General features: G+C 37.7%; 1 pseudogene; it reads left to right on the top strand.

The window, feature by feature from the left end:
• The first annotated feature begins 3,360 nt into the window (after window positions 1-3,360).
• LOC139856897 (probable protein S-acyltransferase 7) lies at window positions 3,361-6,503 on the top strand (annotated as a pseudogene).
• The last annotated feature ends 17,178 nt before the right edge of the window (window positions 6,504-23,681 follow it).

Here is a 23,681-nt window from a genome sequence, read left to right as displayed (position 1 = left end):
GATTAGGACGGGTCGTTAGAACAGTCCATCCAACGGAGCATTGGATGTAAAGTCTATATCTTGCAGAAGACGTGACACAAGACTAGGAATTCTTTCATATAACCATTGTTGTACTAAAAGCATCGCACCATTTATGCCTGATTGGTCTGTCTTTTCAGCTGTACAACACAAATTTCTATATACATGCGCGAGCATCGCACTACCCCAACTAAAACGTTAGCACTTGTGGAATTACCGTCTGGAAATAAAAAGAAAGACAAGGCATCTAACAAATAAACTCTAGCCCGTTGTTGGTGAGATCTAATAGTCTCACCAACGAGCTCATTCAACTCCTTGCATAAAGCAGATATTAAGATGTGTCTTGATTTTTATTTTATTAGGATGAACATTAATACCTAAATCATGGCAAGCAAAATCAGACCATTCCTTCGCCGTCTTGTTGTGCCATACACCGGACACAACATCTCCATTTATGGATAAACCCTAAAACTTTGAACATCTTGCAACGTTATCGTTGCTTCTCCTAAGCAAAACATATATACGAATATAAATTATATATATACAAATATATATGTATATATATATATATATGTAAACGTATATTATATATATACGAAATATAGTTCATACTAGTGTTCGAACCCTCGCTTCGCGCCAGGGGTTCGGTTTTCAATGTATTTTATTGCGTTTAGTTTGTAAAATTATTTCGTGGCTAACGATGATGTCGTTAAAGCGCAACTCGAGTCGAACTAAAAGGTATAATCCGTGAAAGATTTAAATATTATTTGAATTTAACAATATATGTGCTTCTCCGCGTTTCGCTATGGAATTGTCGACTTTTAAAAATTTAACGCAAAATCAACGTGTATGAAAAGTACCTCAAATATTTAGCGTTTTTTAAAAAGCGTCCGTTTTGCGTATAGTTAGTGACATTATGTTCCTAAAATTATTTTGAGTTTAACAATGGTGTCGGAAAAATTTAACTCGTTGCGAGCGAGAAGATATGGGCCGTTGAATATTTGGGTGGAGTTTATTTAAGATTTTTATGAAAATGCGTATTTGACACTTTACCCCCCTGTTTGGGGGGTCGATTTTAATATTTGAACAAAGTATGAGGGCTTTTTTTTTTGAAAAAGGTGAAAGGACAAAAATGCCACTGGTTACTATTCATCATTGTTGTGTATTAGATAGTATATAAATTAATATATAATATATGTATATATTATATATACGAATTAATTTAAATATACGAATATATATAATTAATTTAAATACATAATTAATTACATTCAAATACAAATATTATATACAAATTATATATATTTTACATTTAATCAATTTAAATACAAAATAAATTATATACAAATTAATTAGTTATATAAATACGAATTAACTAGTTATATAAATACGAATTAATTGGTTATATAAATATAAATATTCGAATTATATATTACATAAATACAAATTAATTGGTTAAAAACATTTTACCAATAGGGAAGTGGAAGGTATGCGTCTCCGACCGCCACCGCTCAACCAACACTGAAATAAGAGCGTGATCCAATAGTTGGTATCCAATTTTAAAAATCTGCCCTAAACCCGTTTGTTGAATATAACCATAAACCCGTGCATCTATAAACTCATCTGCAGCTTCGAGACCTTCCATATGATGCCATAAACCCCAATCCGATCGTCTTGGTTTAACTTTTTCGAATCTATCAGAAAGAGGAGCATCTTGAACAGCACCCATAAAAACCGTGTATGCTCTGTGAGTTCCTTGAGATTGTAAATATAATAGTGAACCAAACGGCGGTATATATATTGATACAAACCGGCCTTTCATTTGCCGGTTGTACACGTGGCCTTTTTTGGTTGTACAATATTAAAGTCATGGATTGAGTGATTAAACGATAAGGCGGTTGGTGCGAAAACTGTTATAGTCAAAGAGTCAACCCGACATTTCATTTTTCGGTTTGACAGAGAATCAACCACGTGGCCAAACCGGCAATTGAAACATCAGTTTGGCCCCAAAACTTGCAAACCACATTTCGATCACCGATTTACTTATATTTATAAAAATTCTGTTTGAATTTCGATTTCTGAAATATACGTAAAAAAATATTTCTATTTTGAAAAAAAATTCCTACAAGAGGGCTACTTATGTAAGATCAAAGAAAACAAATGGAGCAAAAAGTCCAAACTCATACACTCCCCTCACAATCACAGAATCCTTTGTTGCTTTCCCACTTTTTATTTTCTTGACTCTCATGGCTTGTCGGCCAATCAAACCCTGAGAACAACCACCACCTTTTACGTTCACCGTACTCTTACACTCGCCGGAACCTTACTCTTTCCACTTATTCCACTTTTTCCGACTCCTTTTTTTATTATTTATTTACTTTCTAATTTATCCAGTTGCTTGTTAAAATTAGTTAAAATACATTGTATCTCGAGCACATATACATACATTTGCATTTACTGTGTCTATTTTCACGTTCTATTGACGATCTCGAGTTCAATTCGAGAAAAAGTTAATAATAATAATAAAATTTAAGGATGTACGTGGTCCCTCCGCCGAAGCGCTCGGATCCTTTAACCGGATCCAATAACGGCCCGGATAAGTTGAGAATTTATCAGACATGGAAAGGAAGCAATGTAAGTGTCTGTTTTATGGAGGACTTGATTTCTTCATTGATCAATTTAGGTTTTGTGGACTATTGGTTCCGAATTTGTATGTTTATTTGTGATATTAGTGCCCTAATTTCTAGACTGTGTGTGTATACTTAATTGTAGACATTTTTAATTCTCTAAATTTTTGTTTTTGAATTGTGTTTATTGGCTTGCATTATGAACATATGATTTGCAGAGTATACTAGTTAAATTGTTGAAAAACTGTGATAAAATCAACCAAATGTAAATGGATAAAAACAATTGCGATAACAAGATAAGATATTTTTCTGATAAAAACCGAATTGAGTTACAAAAAGTAGTGACTGATGTGCATCCGATGGACTTAATTAGGGATTACCTACACTCAAATTTGCGTTCGTTAGAAGTTCGAAAGTACTTGAATGGTTTAATGAGGCTTATGTTATTCTGTGGAATGTTGAAGTTGTAAAGTTTGTTTTATAGGCATGGGCTAACAAATAAGCAGGCTTATAGCTTTGTGGTACATTAAACTGCGATGCTGTGACAATTAATGTGTATTTTATTGAATCATTGAAATTTATGCTTCATTTTAAGTGTAATCAAGCGTTTAAGGAGTAATTAATAAACTTCTCTGAAGTGTGATATGGGATGTTTATGGTTGGCAATGGGGCTTTGCTCTTACTTTTGTATGCTGTATTGCTTTGCAGATATTTTTTCTTCAGGGTAGGTTTGTATTTGGACCCGATGTAAGATCGCTAGTGCTGACCATATTCCTTGTAGTAGCTCCTGTATCAGTTTTTTGTGTTTTCGTTGCTAGAAAACTGATGTATGACTTTGAAGATAATTGGGGGATATCAGTTATGGTTGTTGCTGTTCTATACACAATTCATGTAAGTTCCTCTCCACTCTTACTGAATATAATTAACCGAGTTATTTTTTACGATGGGGTTGATTTTTCTCATAATTTCACAAAAGTATATGTTGTGTTATCTTGTTTCTTGGGATAACTTTGATTGCATAAACAGTTTTAGTAATTTCATTATTTGCAAGCTTATTTTATTAGCCATCCACTTGTTAGTTTTTGAAGCGTACTTTGTAGGTCACTGTCACCGTCAATTAAATTATGCAATCTTATCTGTCATTTGTATGGTATGAGTTTGATCACCTATTTGTTTTTTATATCAATATTAAGTGTTTAAATAATGAATATCTCAGGTGTTAGTACTTCTTCTATTAACGTCCGGGAGAGATCCTGGTATCATTCCACGTAACGCACATCCTCCAGAACCCGAGAACTTCGATGGAAATACAGAAGGTAGCGCCCAAACCCCACAATTACGGCTACCTCGTTTCTAGGAAGTTGAAGTTAACGGCGTAACTGTAAAGATCAAGTATTGTGATACCTGCATGCTTTATAGACCTCCCCGATGTTCACACTGTTCTATCTGCAATAACTGTGTAGAACGATTCGATCACCATTGCCCTTGGGTTGGACAATGTATAGGTCTGGTAAGATTTGCATTCCCTCAACTTTTGTTAGTCACTTGCATCCGAACTCGGAACTACTCGGCGAGTACTCAGTTTTTGTTACTCGGGGAGTAATCAGCAAGAACCTGGTCAAACTCGGTCAAATCGGCCAAACTCGGGATTATTCCGAAAATCTGTCAAAATGGTCAAACCTCGGTCAAAACGTTCAAAGTCAAACTTGGTCAACATCCAAGTACTCCCTGAGTTGCCAAATACTCCCTAAAAATTCTCGATAGAGTACTCCCTGAGTATCGATTTTTGCAACCTTGATTGCATCTGATTTCTATTTATCTTAAATGAACTTTAATTTAAGATTGAATTGTGCTAGCTGTATTACCTAGTAGTTGCTTTGTTTATGTTCGATTTTTTTACATAATTTCTTGCATATGGTTAGACGTGGTTGATCTGATATCGGACTAATAATGTGGTTGCAGAGAAATTATCGTTTCTTCTTCATGTTTGTGTTCTCCACGACTCTACTTTGTATATATGTTTTTAGTTTCTGCTGGATCTACATTAAGAAAATTATGGATTCAGAGGACGTAACAATATGGAGAGCAATGTTAAAGACGCCTGCATCTATTGTGTTAATTGTCTACACCTTCGTATCAGTGTGGTTTGTGGGTGGCCTTACTACCTTCCATTTATATCTCATCAGTACAAATCAGGTCAACATGCTCCGTATTTAAATATTTTATGCTACATATATCTCAATATGGCAACTAAGTTGATGTGGCAATTTCGATCAATTTACTTATGGATGGCCAAGGTTGTAAAAATCGCTAATCGGGGATTAATTGGGCGGAATTTTGCAGGGATTAATCGAGATTAATCGGATTGGACTTTTTATATATCTATGAAATAAACTTCAAAATTATGTGCAACTATAGAAAAAAACTATATACACAAACATAAACTTTAACATTTTTGTCTGGAAACATAAAACATAATCGTTCAATTATTCCATTACTCTAAAATTATTATTTAAGTCAATTTTAAAATGTTGACCAACTTTGACTTTGACCAATTCTGACTTTGTCCAATTTTGACTGACTAAATCTGACTTTGACCAACTAAAATCGATTCGTGACCTATTAATCAGAGTGCTTTGAAAAATCTAATCTGTTTAATTCTAAAAAGGGATTAATCGGGATTATTACAACGGTATGGGCTAATTCAGTTGTTGCTCTTTTGTATGGGTAAAACATGTAGGATTGAAGATTAGTTGTTGAAAGATGACCAAAAGTGTTTGCAATGCATAAGACTTCCTAAATCTTTTTGTTCAACCAATTAGTTTTTTATTGAAACAATATGATATATGTAAGATATTTTGATGTATTCATAACTTGTAAAAGTTTATAATTTTTGAGAAAAACACGTTTGTCGTTCAGTTCAAACTAGCCTCATCTGTTTATGCCCATCTTTTAAAACTTCAGCCTTGAACTGTAACCAAGTCACCCATTTTGCTACCTTTACCCAAACATCTCATATGATATGTGTTCTCTCTGCAGACTACATACGAGAACTTCAGATATAGGTACGACATGCGAGCCAATCCCTATAACAAAGGAGTCCTACAAAATTTCGGGGAGATATTTTGCACCCGAATCCCCGACTCTAAAAACAAGTTTCGGGATTACGTGCCTAGAGAATCTGAAATCGGAGGTCGATCGGTTATTGGTGGTGGGTTCATGAGTCCAAACATGGGAAAGGTGGTTGATAACATTGAAATGGGAAGGAAGGCGGTCTGGGGTGATGGTGGGGCCCGGGTAGATAACCGTGAAGGACAACTAATCGACAATGACGGTTTTTCAAACACTAAAGAAATTGGAATAGGTGAAACGTCACCTGAAATACGAACAACGGTTGATGAAGGGGACCGAGCTAATATTATACACGGAAGAAGGTCCAGTTGGGGTAGAAAAAGTGGGAGCTGGGATATGTCACCCGAAGTCCTTGCATTATCTTCAAGAATGGGTGGCGGTGGTAGTAGCGGCAGTGGTGCAGCTGCCGCCAGCTCACGCGTTGTAGAACACAAATCGTGATAGGCTGATTTATAGAGTGTGGTAGATAGGAGTTGGTGATTTCGGTTGGGTTGATTATGTGTCGGTTGGACTGTTGGTATGGCTTTCTAAGTTAGTTAACTTGGTTGCTGGATAATTTGTAAAATGTAGTTGGTGGTATTCAGTTTTCTTGTTTCTTCAACTCCTCACTGTCTAATGTTGTATTTTTCTTTTATTATTGTACAAGTTTATTGGAGGGGTGTTGCATTGTTGTTTTGTTGTCTTTGTAGTTTGTACATTATTTTCATTTAAACTTTTTGATCTGATCGGAACTAATTGTTTATATTGATCTCAATATTGCAAGTTTTTTAAGGATCATACCACTATGACAGGAGGCTTGGTCCTTTTTCCCCTGTTTCATTGTTTGGCATCATCAAACTTTGTATAAAGATGGTTGAATTACTCGATGACGAGTACTTGATTTTTGCAGTTCGGGGGTACTCAGTCAAACTTGGTCAAAACTTAGAAAATCAATCAAAAATCGGGATTACTTGAAAAATTGCTCAAATTCACCTTGTTAGTTGTAAAGGAATCTTGCTTGTAGAGGTAAGTTTCTTTCATTACTTATAAAAGAATTCAAATAAGTCCAAGAGTTTCGTTATTTCAATTAGAATTTTTTCATAAATCTCAAGTCTTCATATAAAGGGCGATGATATATCGACAATCATTTTTATTTCATCCACCATAATCATGCATTAACATGTTGTACTGTACAACCTACTAATGCATAGTTATGGTGGATGAAATTTTAAGTATACATTTTAAGACGGCCAATGAGCTTTTTACTTTTTTATTCTTTTTATCTCAATTATACTACTTGAATGTATATACTTGTAATACCCCGTCAGAATTGACTAACGGCGTATTAACTCTGGTCCCACAGTTAACGGTCACACTCTCTATATGAGACGTTTCCGAAAAGCATTCTCATTACAATTTAGTAAACGTGGTCTTCAAATAAAATAAACTTCAAAGTGGTTTAATAGAAACGACCAAATGTAAATAATTCCCAAACATTATTTAAACAGGTGAAAAGACTTCATAATGCGAATGTATGTTGTTCATTAGAAAAGTTGTAAACAATGCTGGACTTCACTCCAGTAATAGCAACAAGCAACATATTAACCTCAGCTAGCGGAATCAATACCTCTAAAGACCTGAGATAAAAACATGCAAAGGGTCAACAAAAACGTTGAGTGAATCTACAGGTTTAGTAAAGCATTTATCGTAAGTTAGGCCACGAGATTTCTTTGAAAGCTTCGTAAAAAATTATACATTTATAATTAGCACTTGATTATAAGAATTTAACGCGCGGATAGCTCATTCGCTACACGACTTCTTTTTACCCTTTCTAAGCATACACCGATTAAGTGTACAAGTTACAATAGAATAAGCACCCCGTGCGTTGAGGCGAGGTTTGTCAAACCTAACGGTACCGTCCCTATAAGTCGAGCTTACATAAAGTAATTAATATAATCAAGCTAAGGGATTTTTGATCTGAACTCATATGTATATTCGTTTAGTTACTCGTGCCTAATATGTAAAACATTTGAAATAGCATGTCATCTCATCCCATGTAAAAAGTAGTAGGGACTGTAGACTCACCTTTGTAAATGCACAGTAAACGCTTAGTAAAACAATACGGTAGACGGACGATCACGACCGTAAAACGCAACCTAATCAGATAAGTTACCTTAAGTAAATACATAGGTCACACTATGTCAACCATAGTGTACGCATAGTCTTAGTGCTCAGACTGACTCAACACGCAAGAAAAAGTCAACTAGTTCAAGCAAGTCAACAAAAGTCAAACCAAAAGTCAAACCAAAAGTAAAACCAAAAGTCAAAGTGGTCAACTAAAGTCAACCATCTCAGTAGGTCATGCAATCTTGGTTAACATGTCAATCCTAATTCAACTAACATGTTGTAGCTCACAGTTTGTCAAGTACGCGTTCGCAGTTTATCGTTTAGCATCAAATTTATATACAAGTTGCAAACAACGCACATAATTCATAGCACATAAATCATGGTAATATGGAAAATTCCAGATCCTAACTAGACCCATAAATGTTTCTAAAAAGTCTAGCCAGTGCCTCATACGATGTCTACAAGTTGGGTTTCAGATAGGGTCTAGTTAAGGTTTATCAAATCAGTTTCTGCACAGTTTCAGAAAAATTCTCATTTAATTTATAAAATAGCTATTAACGAACGGCCAATAAGAGATGACTCTAGACACTCCAAATTTTTAGTGATAAAATAACTAAAGCATTCAATGAAGCCATTTTGTACAGTTTATTCATCAAATTAGACCTTCTGTTTTGGGCAACATTCAGACACGTCATTTGGTGACGCATATAACACATAGCAAACAACGTTTCAGAAGCTATCATACCAATGTAATATTCTTATGAACATCTAAAAAACAACATACCAGAAGATCAAAGTCTCAAATAATTTCTAGTTCATACGAGGTCATTTAGCGTGCATACGAAAACAGTTTCAGCTCAATACGAGTCACCAATATTCGTTTAATCATACCGAGAGTAGTACATAACCTTTTTGCATGGTTCTTAAGTCTAACTTGAGTGATTTTTAACAAGGAATTCAGTGGTTAGTATTTGAATGACTCATTCATTAAGCATAAACACCAGAAAATTCCTATTGCATGCCAAACCCTAACAAAACTTCATTTAATCATAATTTACGCATACGGTAACGAAAAAAGTGAATCCAAAGTCCAAATTTATTAATTTTTCGAGATCTATCCAGCTAGATACATTATATGAACAGTATATAAACTCATTTAAACAGATTCATAACCAATCAATTCGTAATTACATTAAAACACATCAATCGCGCAAAATAACGACTAACAACGATTATAATCGCAATCAATTGAGCACTAGGGGGCGGGTTAATATCACTGCATCAGCATAGTCGAAACGGGAGATGATCGCAACGGGTGGTTAAGTCCCCCTCGGGTGATCCCAAATTCGCTGTTCTAAAAAAAATTGAGCACAAGACTCTTGTACACTATGTAATTGAAAAAAAATAAGATCTAATAAGATTAGGGTTAGTGGTTTTACCTCAAATGATCAATTAAATGACAATACTAGACGTAGAACGATGCGTACATTAACTTTGATCTTCAAGTTTTTGTCTAATTTTGAGTTGTGAGTGTGTGTATGTGTGTGTGGGAGTCGACGACCAACAAGGGGGAAGGAGAAGAAGAATGTCGACCAAGAAAAGGGTTATGGGAAAGTCTAGATCAAAATTTCCTATTTAAGGCTAGCAATTAGGGCCTAATTAATCCACTTCTAGCAAGCCTTAACCCACAACAAGAAAATAACGGGTCCAATAGGGGTGAGTGGGGTGGAGTCGGTCGAATGGCCCTCTTAGGGGGTTCCTGGTCTCGTTTTACTTAATTACTCGTACGCGCGTGGTCCATTTCGAGTGCCGTTAACCGTACCGAGTCCCCGAAATGTTAACCGGTCATTGATACACAATCTACCCAGTTTAACTTATTAAATAAATAATAAATTAAATAAATTTTTCATAAAGTTAATTATTATTAAAAATAATTATTTTATAAATTTTCCGAGTTCCGTAAACTGAAAGGCTTTCTATGTGATTATCGTAATCGTGTCGTTTTCTAAGTATTTCGTTATCTGAAGCAAGCTCATCAATTAATATATATATATATATATATTAATTCAAGTAATCCACTAGGATCATGTATGCATTTAAATCAATTAAGCACACAAAGTTCTACAAAATAATTAATGGACAAGTAACGATAGTAACGAAAAAAAGTAGGATTGTTACATTACCCACCTGTTATTGAAAATTTTGTCACGAAATTGTAGTGCACATCCGCTGAAGTCGTCTCCTTGGGAAACAGTTGCGGATACTTTAGTATCATCTAGTCTTCACGCTCCCACGTGAATTCTGTTCCTCTACGGGCGTTCCATCGAACTTTAACTATCGGAATTTTGCTTTGCTTTAAACGCTTGACCTCACGGTCCATGATCTCAACAGGTTCTTCGACAAAATGAAGCTTGGGATCAACTTGTATCTCCTCTAAAGGAATCACTAGGTTCTAATCTTATAAGCATTTCTTCAAGTTAGAAACATGAAAAGTGTCATGAATTTCGTTGAGTTCTTGCGGCAGTTTTAGTCTGTACGCTACCGGTCCAATTTTTTTTCGGTAATTTCATATGGTCTAATGTATCTCGGACTTAGCTTGCCTCGTTTACCAAAACGCACTACACCCTTCCAGGGTGGTACCTTGAGCATGACTTTGTATCCCACCTGAAATTCCAAATCTCGTCTTCTAACGTCGGCATAACTCTTTTGACGACTTCGATCCATTTTCAGTCTCTCTTGTATCTGTACGATCTTCTCAGTTGTTTCATGTATGATCTCGGGACCGTTCAGTTGACTATCCCCTATTTCAGTCCAACATACGGGAGACTTACACTTTCTTCCATAAAGTACTTCAAAAGGCGCGACCTTTATGCTAGCGTGGTAGCTGTTGTTGTACGAGAATTCTGCCAGTGGTAGATGTTTATCCCATCTATTTCTGAAATCGATAACACATACCCTCAGTATGTCTTCTAATGTTTGGATGGTTCTTTCGCTCTGGCCATCAGTTTGTGGGTGATACGCTGTACTCATGTCTAAACAGGTTCCCATTGCATCTTGCAGGGTTTGCCAGAATCTAGATGTAAATATGCTGTCTCTGTCAAAAATAATGTATATCGGCACTCCATGTCGGGAAACCACTTCTTTGATGTAAATCTGTGCCAATTTCTCCATCTCCTTAATTGGTAGAAAATGAGCTGACTTAGTGAGACGATCAACAATAACCCAAATCGTATCGTAACCTCCCACAGTCTTGGGTAACTTAGTAATGAAATCCGTGGTAATACATTCCCATTTACACTGGAGAATCTCTGGCCGTGTCAGCAGTCCTGACGGTTTCTGATGTTCTGCCTTGACTTTAACACATGCCGAGCACTTACCAACATAGGTAGCAATATCGGATTTCATATTAGGCTACCAGTAGTGCCTTAAGATCTTGATACATCTTGTCGAATTCAGGGTGAATACAATATCTTGTCTTGTGTGCCTCATCTAGCACTAGTTCCCATAATCCACCAAATTTTGGTACCCAAATTCTGTCTACGAAGTATCGGGTTCCATCTTCTCGGACGACAAATTTATTATCCAGTCCTCTAATTGACTCAGTAGCAATGTTCCCTTCTTTCAATGCCTCAAGTTGTGAATCGCGTATCTGAGAAGTAAGGTTCGTTCGGATAGTCATGTTCAGCACTCTAACTGAGAGAGGTTTAGCCTTCTCTTTCCTACTCAAGGCATCTGCAACGACGTTAGCCTTACTAGGATGATAACGAATCTCGTAGTCGTAGTCGTTCAGTAGTTCTACCCAACGTCTCTGCCTCATGTTGAATTGTTTCTGGTCAAAGATATGTTGCAAGCTCTTGTGCTCGGTGAAAACAGTAACTTAGTACCATATAAGTAGTGTCTCCACATCTTCAATGCAAAGACCACAGCACCAAGTTCCAAATCATGCGTAGTGTAATTCAGTTCATGTACCTTCAGTTGTCGTGATCCATAGGCAATCACTTTCTTCCGTTGCATCAATACGCAACCAAAACCCTGTCGTGAAGCATCACAGTAAATCACGAAGTCCTCATTCCCTTCGGGTAAAGACAAAATTGGAGCAATAGTCAACTTCTGTTTTAACAACTGAAATGCAGACTCATGTTGCTCAGTCCACTCATACTTCTTACCCTTGTGAGTCAATGCTGTTAATGGTCAGGCAATAGTAGAAAATCCCTAAATGAATCTCCTATAATAACCGGCGAGACCTAAGAATTGCCGAATCTGCGTTGACGACATAGGAGTCTCCCATTTCTTGACCATTTCTATCTTGCAGGATCAACTTGAATACCATCAACACCTACGATATGACCCAAAAATTGAACTTCTTGCAGCCAGAAGTCACACTTCGAAAATTTCGCGTACAACTGCTCTTTCCTGAGCATCTCAAGTAGTAAACGGAGATGTTGTTCATGTTCATTCTCGTTCTTAGAATATACCAGAATATCATCAATAAACACAATAACAAACTTGTCCAGATATGACTTACACACACGGTTCATGAGATCCATGAACACTGCCGGTGCGTTCTTCAATCTAAACGGCATTACTGTAAATTCATGATGTCCGTAGCGTGTTATAAACGCTGTCTTTGGTATATCTGTCTCCTTTACTCTCATCTGATGGTAACCTGACCTCAGATCAATCTTATAGTAATATCCTGATCTTTGAAACTGATCAAACAAATCATCGATCCTCGGTAACGGATATCTATTCTTGATAGTCAACTTATTCAGTTCCCTATAATTGATACATAGTCTCATTGATCCATCCTTCTTCTTAATAAAAAGAACTGGAGCTCCCCATGGTGAAGAACTCGGTCGAATGAATCCTTTGTCTAAAAGCTCTTGTAACTGACTAGACAGCTCTAGCAATTCTGAAGGTGCAAGTCTATACGGTGCGCGCGCTACAGGTGCCGCTCCAGGCACTTAGTCAATCTGAAATTCTACATCTCTATGCGGTGGCAATCTGGGTAACTCGTCCGGAAAAACATCGGGAAAGTCTCTAACGATCGGCACATCTTCGAGTTTCTTGCCTTCAGGTTCAGTTTTGCTCACGTGAACCAACATAGCAAGATAACCCTTTCTTATGTGTTTCCGCGCCTTCAAACAATTAATGAAATGCAGCGGTCTATTGCTTCGCTCTCCATACACCATCAAAGGCTCATCTTCGGTAATAGGTATGCGAATCGCTTTCTGGTAACAAACGATGTCGGCTCTATTCTCAGCTAACCAGTCCATCCCAACCACAAGGTCAAAACTTCCCAGCTTAATCGGTATCACATCTATTCTAAAAGATGTTCCAGCCAAAATTAAAGTACAATCACGATAGACCTTATCAACTCTCATTAGATTACCATTCCACAGTTCTATAGATTACAAGTTTTCTAATGACGATACATGATTCTTAAGATTATGGCAAAAATCTTTAGACACAAAACTCCTATCAGCTCCAGAATCAAAAAGTACATAAGCATGATGGTTGTTGAGTAAAAACGTACCCGTGACTAACTTGAGGTCATCACAAGCTTCACTGGAGTTGATGTTGAAAGCTCTTCCTCTAGCAGGTTCGTGATTCTTACTTGTAGTGGGACAATCCTTTCTGAAATGACCGGTTTTCCCACATCCATAGCAAACATTTGTACCAGCTTTACACTCCGCGGCCAAGTGTCCATTCTTCTTACACTTATCACACACCTTCATGCAATTTACTAGGTGATTCCTATTGCATTTAGCACACAACAGAAACTTTCCCTTATATCCAGAGTTGGTATTTGGGGCAGCAGTGTTTCCCTTGACTGTATCCTGCTTCTTGTAAGGCTGCTGGTGGTAGTTCTTTCCAGAGTTATTGTTATTATTCCACTTTCTCTCGTTTTCAAAAGTCTTAGTCTCAGTTGATGCAGGAGCCTTTCTTCGCTATTCAATTTGATCTATCAACTCATGGGCCATCTCAACGGCCTCTTGAACAGTCCTTGGCTTTGAAGTAGTCACACCGCCCTGGATGTTCTCAGTTAACCCTTTCACATATAAAGTGATATTTCGGCGTTCGTGAGTAACCATATTCGGACACATAAGAGCAAGCTCAAAGAATCTCTTATTATAGCCGGCTAAATCAGTACCAACCAGTTTCAAGTTCTAGTGTTCCCGCTCCATCTTAACAATCTCATTATAAGGACAATACTCTTCGATCATCCTCTATTTCAAATCTTCCCAAGTAGTTTCAAAAGCCTGATCCATACCTACATACTTCGTATACGTATTCCACCATGTTAAAACACCATCTGACAGCTTACAGGATACAAACTTCGTCCTATCAGCATCTCTACAACCGCTGATATGAAAAACAAACTCAAGCTTCTCGAACCAACGAGTCAGGCTGACCGGGCCTTAAGTACCAGTAAACGAATGCGGTTCGCAGCTCAAGAAGATATTATACGTGCATCCTCCTTGATTAGTGTTGGTGTTGAAATTTTTAGTGTTAATAGTGTTGGTTTGCTGGTGGCCGGTGTCATTAGAAGTGTTGGTGGTATCTTGGTTGTTGTTCTGAGTATTGGTGGTGTCCTGATTATTCTGGTTCTACTGGTTACCGGTGTTGTTAGTGTTGTTGTTGTAGGTTCCATTTCGGAGCTCAGCCACAACTTCAGTTAGACCTTCGGCGATCAACCGACGGACATCAGCTTGGGTAACCTTCTTTGGCGGCATTATCTTTCTGGTCAAGATAACACACCAGGTTAGCGTCAATGAAATCAGTACGTAAAAATATACTAGTAATGATACCGCCACCCGCAGGCGCACCGCAAGAGTATGCGGACAATCACTATTGTGCGTATACGTGTTCTTGTGTGCGGTATGCGGCGTGCGAATGCCTTTGTTCCCGGTACAGCGGTTGCTTAGTTGTCAAGTAAATATCTTTTCCATAATTATATCCGTGATTTGGGGGAGTCAGTTATGGATACGATTAACGTGATCTGGGACGATTCTAGAATTAGGGTTTGCCTATAAATACAAACCCTAATCATCATTTACCGGACACAGCACATTACGTAACCATCGCATACGATACACATTACGTAAAACAGCATCATTCAACATCTCTTCAAGGTTAACATGTTAGTATTTTGTAAGCTAGTACCTACGACCTTATTCGGGGCCTCTTGATCGACGACCGTTATCGGAGGTGGACTTAATCACTTGGCCACCCCGCCGACATCATCATGTCGGCCAGGGTTATTCACGGTAGCCGGACCGGAGAGCCACGTTCTAAGATCCTTAAACCCCTCCCTTATGTATTGAGCAGGCATATTAAACCCCGCGGTTAAAATATGCATGATCAAGTGGTGCTTTCATTGAGAGTCAAATTAATTCAAGACTGTTTAATTGCTTTTTCTTTTAAGGTTTTGAATTGTATGACTCATTAATTACAAAATTTTTGAATTTTTTCTTTAACAGTATCATGACTTCCGAGGAATCATCGGAACATACCCAAACAGATGTTCAGAACGCACCGTCTGGTAGTCAACATACACCGGTTATGACTACGGGGGCCGCTACTCAGGCGGGATACACGATATACCCTCCACCTATATCCGGCGAACCCTTTCAGAGGTATAAGCCGATATATTCAGACGGGGTCACACCGCCAAGAGCAAACTCACCAGTCACAACTACGCGGCTGGACTTTTCGTCAGTGGATCCAAGGGTCATCTTTGCAGGCACTGGCGGTGGAACAACGGGGTCGCATGTGGTTTGCTGCGGCCAGGTACCTATTTACAGTACCACTGTTTCAATACCTATGCATACGCAGAGCATTCAGCAGAATTCGTCATTTACACCGTTGCAACCTTGGCAACCACCGCGCCCAGTTTCATAATTTTTAACTCCTGCGGATGCGCAGGCGTTACTTAATAGTTGGGGATTTGGTGTCATCCTAGATGCGAACTCTCATTGGGCGCCAATAACAGCGCAGCAGCAAAGCACAACGCATACAGTTGGGCTTTTAAGTGTGTATCCTCAAGTTTCGCAGATATCTGCGCCGCAGGTTTCGCTTCCTTTACAGCCACCTGTGTACTCTGCGTCTTCAAGTTATCCCTCTTTTCCAACGCAGCAGCCTTGGTTATATCCGCAGACGCAGGGTCAACCTTGGCAAAATGTTCAAGGGCAGGCAAATCTTGCAAGTCAATTCATGCAGGCCGCACCTCCTGATATGGTTCACTTATTTTCACAACCTGACTTTGTTCAGGACATGATGAAGCGTTTCTTTGCAAACTTGAAAGGGGATCCTGTTAAACCACCCTTCGAGCTACCGACTACCTTTGACAAGTTTCCTCCGCATATATCCGCATACCCGTTTCCATCAGCACCAAAGATACCTAGCACGTTCGGTACTTACAATGGACTGACCGATCCAGATGATTTTTTATAGCGTTTCGAAGGCGCAATGCGCACTCAAGGCTGGGTGGATCCGGTTGCGTGTCAGATATTTCCTATGACACTACAGGGTATTGCTCATGAGTGGTTTAATAAGTTGCCGGCGGGTAGTATTGCCGGGTTTATGGATCTGCGGACAAAGTTTTTACTGCAGTATCAGAATCAGAGACCACGCAAGCGCACTCACATTGAATGCCATGACATCGTGTAGAAGCCCAAGGAATCTTTGGGCGAATTTCTCACAAGGTATACTAATGAGTGCCTGCGTATACCAGATATGAAACCAGAGCAACAGATTTCCGGACTCATACATGGTATAAACTCAGAACGTCATCCAACACTGGTAAGGCGTCTGCGCCATACAGTCCCAACAACTTATGCTGAGACGCTTAACGAATGCCACGACTATATGCGGAGTGGCGAAGATAATGACATTCCAACAGCTAGCTCACGCAACGAGAGGAAGGACGATGATGATCGTTCGCGCGATCAAAATCGTGGTAACAACTCTCGTGGAAGGTATCCTAGCGGTGGTCCCATCAGGAATGATAAAGGGAAATCAAGTGGCAATTATCGAAACAATAATCAGCGCGGCATCAATAATCAGAACTATGCGCTGCTTAAAAGTTTGTCCAAAACGCCAAAAGAAATTTTGGCAACCGAGCCGGTGTGCGCAACCTTTGCGGTCCCAACTCCGCTTACGAAATTTGGTAAGCGGGACAAAACAAAGTATTGTGAATTTCATGACGATTATGGTCACGACACCAATCGGTGTAAAAACTTGATGGAACGGGTTCTGGAGGCGCTTCGCGCGGGCAAGTTGGATCATCTAAAACCACCTAAAAAGGACAAGGGAAAGGCCGCAGAAGAGGCTTCGAAGTCTAAGACTTTCGCGTGGCAGAAAGTTGACAAAGCGAAAAATGCCGACTTAACCATTAACATGGTTGACGCAGAGAAAGTCAGCCAGCGGAGAAAGTACAATGATCACCAAGATTGGGAGCTTCTTCCCATCACTTTCCCTCCTGTAATGTCAATTGATTCTATTAATGAGCCCATTATCATCAAGTGTCGCATCCCTGATTGCGGAATCCAGGTTAAGCGCATGCATGTTGACACTGGCAGCAGTGTCGATATTATGTATGAGCATTGTTATCGTTTCCTTCCGACAGAAGTCAAAGCGCAGTTACGCCAGCCTGATATTACGCTATCAGGATTTTCCGGAGAAAGCTCGTGGCCGCTAGGCCGAATAGAATTAATGGTAGAGCTTGCGGATGACAGGAACCCGCAGATGATCAGGCATGAATTGGTCGATTTTTATGTGGTTCGTTCAACTTCACGATATAACGCACTGCTAGGGAGAAACTTCATACGGCGTTTCAACATCATACCATCGGTAGTGCATGGTTTGATCAAGTTTCCCACAGTAGGAGGCGTTGCCACGGTTGCGTCACATCAAACAACCGAGTTGTGTGGCTCAGTTGCGCCTATAAGCACTCCTAGCGTGGGAGAACAACTGGCAAACTGTGCAGTCATAGCAAATCGCTTGCATCCGGATAAGCGAATTAAAATCGGCGCAGGCTTGTCAGGCGAAACAAAGGCCAAATTGCATGGAATTTTGTCCACAAACGCAGATGTTTTCGCGTGGCGTGAGTCAGACATGACTGGGGTTCCGCGTGATATTGCGGAACATAAGTTAAATGTTAATCCATCATTGACACCCGTTAGGCAAAAGAAGCGGCATATGGCTCTAGACCGCAGTGATTGGTTGTGCGCAGAGGTGGACAACCTCGTCAAAGCAAGCATTCTGCGGGAAGTGCGTTATCAGACATGGGTTGCAAATCCTGTATTGGTAAAAAAGGCTGACGGTAACTGGAGGATGTGCGTTGATTTCAAAGATATTAATAAGGCATGTCCCAAGGACAACTACCCTCTCCCGAAGATAGACTGGAAGGTAGAATCACTATCGGGATTTAGGTACAAGTGTTTTCTGGACGCATACAAGGGTTATCACCAAATCGTAAAGATTCTAGTAGTAGCAGTGGTATGTAGTGCTCAGTAGTGGCAGTAGCGATGAAAGTGTACAGTAGTAGTATCAACACTAAGTAGCAATAAATAGTGATACTAAGCAATTCACAACAGTTACCAATAATCATCACGCATCACAGAATAATAGTAAACCAATCACTTTAAGTAGCAAAACTATTCATTTATTATTCATGCATTAATAAAGAAATAGAATATCCCAAAAGTTATAACGTAAAACCACGAATAGTAGAAAATCACATCAAGCAATGTATGTGCGAACACCAAGTAATAAGCAATAATATGAAATAGTATCTAGAAAATGGAACAAGTTCAATAAAGCATTTCTATTTAGGTTTCTGAAGTTCCTTCAACAGGTACTCGACGATCTTCTCTAGGGTCTCAACTCTCAGCTTAAGGTCATCGGTGTCATTGTTATTGGTAGCAGTAATAAAGGTGTTAGGTTTGGAAGTAGAAGCATCATAGGGATGGAAACGATGGAATTTTTGAAGTGTTCGGTTGTCATATGAAAAGCTTTTCCAAAATGGGTTCCTGTTTCGGGCGGGTCACTTCGGTATCTTACGGTGGCCTTTAGGTCCGTAGGGGTTTTCATAATCTAGATCTTTGAAAGGTGATTTGGTGCCAGTAGGTGAATCGGGTATCTTGAGTTCGGATTCAGATTCGGGTTCCGGGTCCTCCTCGGGTTCCTCCTCCGGATCCTCTTCTGGTTCCTCCTTCGGGTCCTCCTCGGGATCCTCTTCAGGTTCAGACTCTGTCTCAGGTTCTGACATAACATCATCCTCGATCTTAGGTGTAGGGTTCCCCTATGTCTGCACTGTCTCTTCGGATTCCGTGTCAAAGTTGGTAAGAATTATGGGATTGGAAGAAGTCATCTAGCACACAAGATAAATACAAAGTTAGTATACTAGCAATTATATCATTTAGATATAAAAATAAGATAAAGTAGCAAGTAGTGTAACTATAGTTCATGTAGCTTAACTAGTCTACGGTTACAGTCTAGACTCAAATGGTGTCATAAAGTTCGACACTCTAATGTATCCTAATCCTAGAATACCCCGTCAAAATTGACTAACGGCGTATTAACTCTGGTCCCATAGTTAACGGTCACGCCCTTTATATCAGATGTTTTCGAAAAGCATTCACATTACAATTTAGTAAACGTGGTCTTTAAATAAAATAAACTTCAAAGTGGTTTAATAGAAATGACTAAATGTAAATATTTCTCAAACATTATTTAAACAGGTGAAAAGATTTAATAACGCGAATGTATGTTGTTCATTAGAAAAGTTGTAAACAACGCTGGACTTTACTCCAGTAATAGCAACAAACAACATATTAACCTCAGCTAGCGGAAGCAATACCTCTAAGGACCTGAGATAAAAACATGCAAAAGGTCAACAAAAATGTTGAGTGTATCTGCAGGTTTAGTAAAGCATTTATCGTAAGTTAGGCCACAAGATTTCTTTGAAAGCATCATAAAAAATTATACAATTATCATGAGCACTTGATTATAAGACTTTAACCCACTGATAGCTCATTCGCTACACGTCTTCCTTTTACCCTTTCTAAGCATACACTGATCAAGTGTACAAGTTACAACAGAATAAGCACCTCGTGCGTTGAGGCGAGGTTTGTCAAACCTAACGGTACCGTCCCTATAAGTCGAGCTTACATAAAGTAATTAATATAATCAAGCTAAGGAATTTTTGATCTGAACTCATATATATGTTCGTTTAGTTACTCGTGCCTAATATGTAAAACATTTGAAATAGCATGTTATCTCATCTCATGTAAAAAGTAGTAGGGACTGTAGACTCACCTTTGTAAATGCACAGTAAACGCTTAGTAAAACAATACGGTAGCTGGAGGATCACGACCATAAAACACAACCTAATCAGATAAGTTATCTTATGTAAATACATAGGTCACAGTCTATCAACCCGTAGTGTACGCATAGTCCTAGTGCTCAGACTGACTCAACACGCAAGAAAAAGTCAACTAGTTCAAGCAAGTCAACAAAAGTCAAACTTGGTCAAAGTAGTCAACTAAAGTCAACCATCTCAGTAGGTCATGCAATCTTGGTCAAAATGTCAATCCTAAGTCAACTAACATGTTGTAGCTCACAGTTTGTCAAGTACGCGTTCGCAGTTTATCGTTTAGCATCAAATTCATGCACAAGTTGCAAACAACGCACATAATTCATAGCTCATAAATCATGGTAATATGGAAAATCCAGATCATAACTAGACTCATAAATGTTTCTAAAAATTCTAGCCAGGCCTCATATGATGTCTACAAGTTGGGTTTCAGATAGGGTCTAGTTAAGGATTATCAAATCAGTTTCTGCTCGCGCAACAGTTTTAGAAAAATTCTCATTTAATTTAGAAAATAGCTATTAACGAACGGCCAATTAGAGATGACTCTATACACTCCATATTTTCAGTGATAAAATAACCAAAGCATTCCATGTAGCCATTTTATACAGTTTATTCATCAAATTCAGACCTTCCGTTTTGGATAACATTCAGACATGTCATTTGGTGATGCATATAAAACATAGCAAGAAACGTTTTAAGAAGCTTTCATACAAATGTAATATGCTTATAAACATCTAAAAAACAACATATCAGAAGATCAAAGTCTAAAACAAATTCTACTTCATGTGAGGTCATTTAGCGTGCATACGAAAACAGTTTCAGCTCAATACGAGTCACCAATATTCGTTTAATCATACCGAGAGCAGTACATAATCTTTTTGCATGATTATTAAGTCTAACTTGAGTGATTTTTAACAAGTAATTCAGTGGTTAGCTTTTCAATGACTCATTTATAAAGCATAAATACCAGAAAATTCGTATTGCATGCAAAACCCTAACAAAACTTCATTTGATCATAACTTACGCATACGGTAACGAAAATACGCGAATCCAAAGTCCAAATTTATTAATTTTTCGAGATCTATCCAAAGTCCAAATTTATATTAACAGTAGATAAACTCATTTAATCGGATTCATAACCAATCAATTCGTTATTACATTAAAACACATCAATCTCGCAAAATAACGACTAACAATGACTATAATCGCAATCAATTGAGCACTATACTCTTGTACACTATGTAATTGAAAAAAATCAGATCTAATAAGATTAGGTTTAGTGGTTTTACCTCAAAGGTTCAATTAAACGACAATACTAGACGTAGAACGATGCGTACAACAACTTTGATCTTCAAGTTTTTGTCTAATTTTGAGTTGTGAGTGTGTGTATGTGTGTGTGGGAGTCGACGACCAACAAGGGGGAAGGAGAAGAACGTCGACCAAGAAAAGGGTTATGGGAAAGTCTAGATCAAAATTTCCTATTTAAGGCTAGCAATCAGGGCCTAATTAATCCACTTCTAGCAAGCCTTCGCCCACAACATGAAAATAAGGGGTCCAATAGGGGTGAATGGGGTGGAGTCGGCCGAACGGCCCACTTAGGGTGTTCCTGGGCTCATTTTGCTTAATTAATCGTACGCGCGTGGTCCATTTCGAGTGCTGTTAACCGTACCGGGTCCCTGGAACGTTAATCGGTCGTTGAAACGCAATCCACCGGGTTTAATTTATTAAATAAATGATAAATTAAATAAATTTTTCATAAAGTTAATTATTATGAAAAAAATTTTTCTTTTTATCAATTTTTCGAGTTCCGTAAACTGAAAGGCTCTCTATGCGATTATCGTAATCATGTCATTTTCTAAGTATTTCGTTATCCGAAACAAGCTCATCAATTAATATATATATATATATATATATATATATATATATATATATATATATTAATTCAAGTAATCCACTAGGATTATGTATGCATTTAAATCAATTAAGCACACAAAGTTCTACGTAATCACCATTAAATATTTAACGGACAAGTAACGATAGTAATAGAAAAAGTAGGGTTGTTACAATACTAGTTGACATTTAACTTTTTAAATACATTTTAAACAACTTTTCATCGGTTTGATGAGCTCGAAACAATCAAAACTGTTGTGACTTGGTGCTCACATACATTCATGTCGGGTGAAGATATATATATATATATATATATATATATATATATATATATATATATATATATATATATATATATATATATATATGCTTTCTGGCGCCATGAGACTTTTCTTTCGACGGACCAGCGTCATATTTATGCTTGCGTTTAAATGTTGTGCGATTTCTCGTGAAACTCCTGTTATGTCAGCATTGCGCCAAGCAAAGACATCCAAGTTTAACATAAGATTATCCCACATCTTGTTTCTTCGATCGGGCCCGTTCCTATCTTTTATTTTCTCGATCTGGATAGGCAGGGTTTTCTGTGATAAGATAATGTCGTGCATTTTTTAGTTGTAGGTGGTAACTCATCGCGGATTGTTACTGATGCACACAACGCTTCCTCGATTTCGAATTCGAGCGTGGCTATCTCTGTAGTGACCCGAACTTTTCCATGTTTTTATATATTAAATGAAATTGTTATTTAAATGATTAAGTGTTTCCAACATGTTAAGCAATCAAACTTGTTAAGACTTGATTAATTGAAATAGGTTTCATATAGACAATTGACCACCCAAGTTGACCGGTGATTCACGAATGATAAAACCTGTAAAAACTTTATGATAACATATATATGGATATATATATAGTTAACATGATATCATGATATGTAAGTATGTCATTAGGTATTTTAACAATGAGTTATATACATAAAAATGAGACTATTGAATTAAGAAACTCGAAAACGATATATATAACGATTATCGTTATAACAACGTCTTACTAAGTACATATGAATCATATTAAGTTATTGATACACTTTGTTAAACATGATAAATGATAAGTAAATATATCATTAAGTGTATTAACAATGAACTACATATGTAAAAACAAGACTACTAATTTAAGGATTTCGAAACGAGACATATATGTAACAATTATCGTTGTAACAACATTTAACTGTATATATATCATACTAAGATATATTAATATATCATAATATCATGATGATGTAATAATTTAACATCTCTTTAGATATAATAAACAATGGGTTAACAAAATTTAACAAGATCGTTAACCTAAAGGTTTCAAAACAACACTTACATGTAACGACTAACGATGACTTAACGACTCAGTTAAAATGTATATACATGTAGTATTTTAATATGTTTTCATACACTTTTTAAAGACTTCAAGACACTTAACAAAGTACTTCTACTTAACAAAAATGCTTACAATTACATCCTCATTCATTTTCATCAACAATT

This window comes from Rutidosis leptorrhynchoides, chromosome 7 (genome assembly GCF_046630445.1).
Source record: "Rutidosis leptorrhynchoides isolate AG116_Rl617_1_P2 chromosome 7, CSIRO_AGI_Rlap_v1, whole genome shotgun sequence".
In the NCBI taxonomy this organism is placed as follows: domain Eukaryota; kingdom Viridiplantae; phylum Streptophyta; class Magnoliopsida; order Asterales; family Asteraceae; genus Rutidosis; species Rutidosis leptorrhynchoides.
The sequence above is the reverse complement of the archived record's forward strand: the minus strand, read 5'-3'. Positions and strand labels throughout refer to the sequence as shown.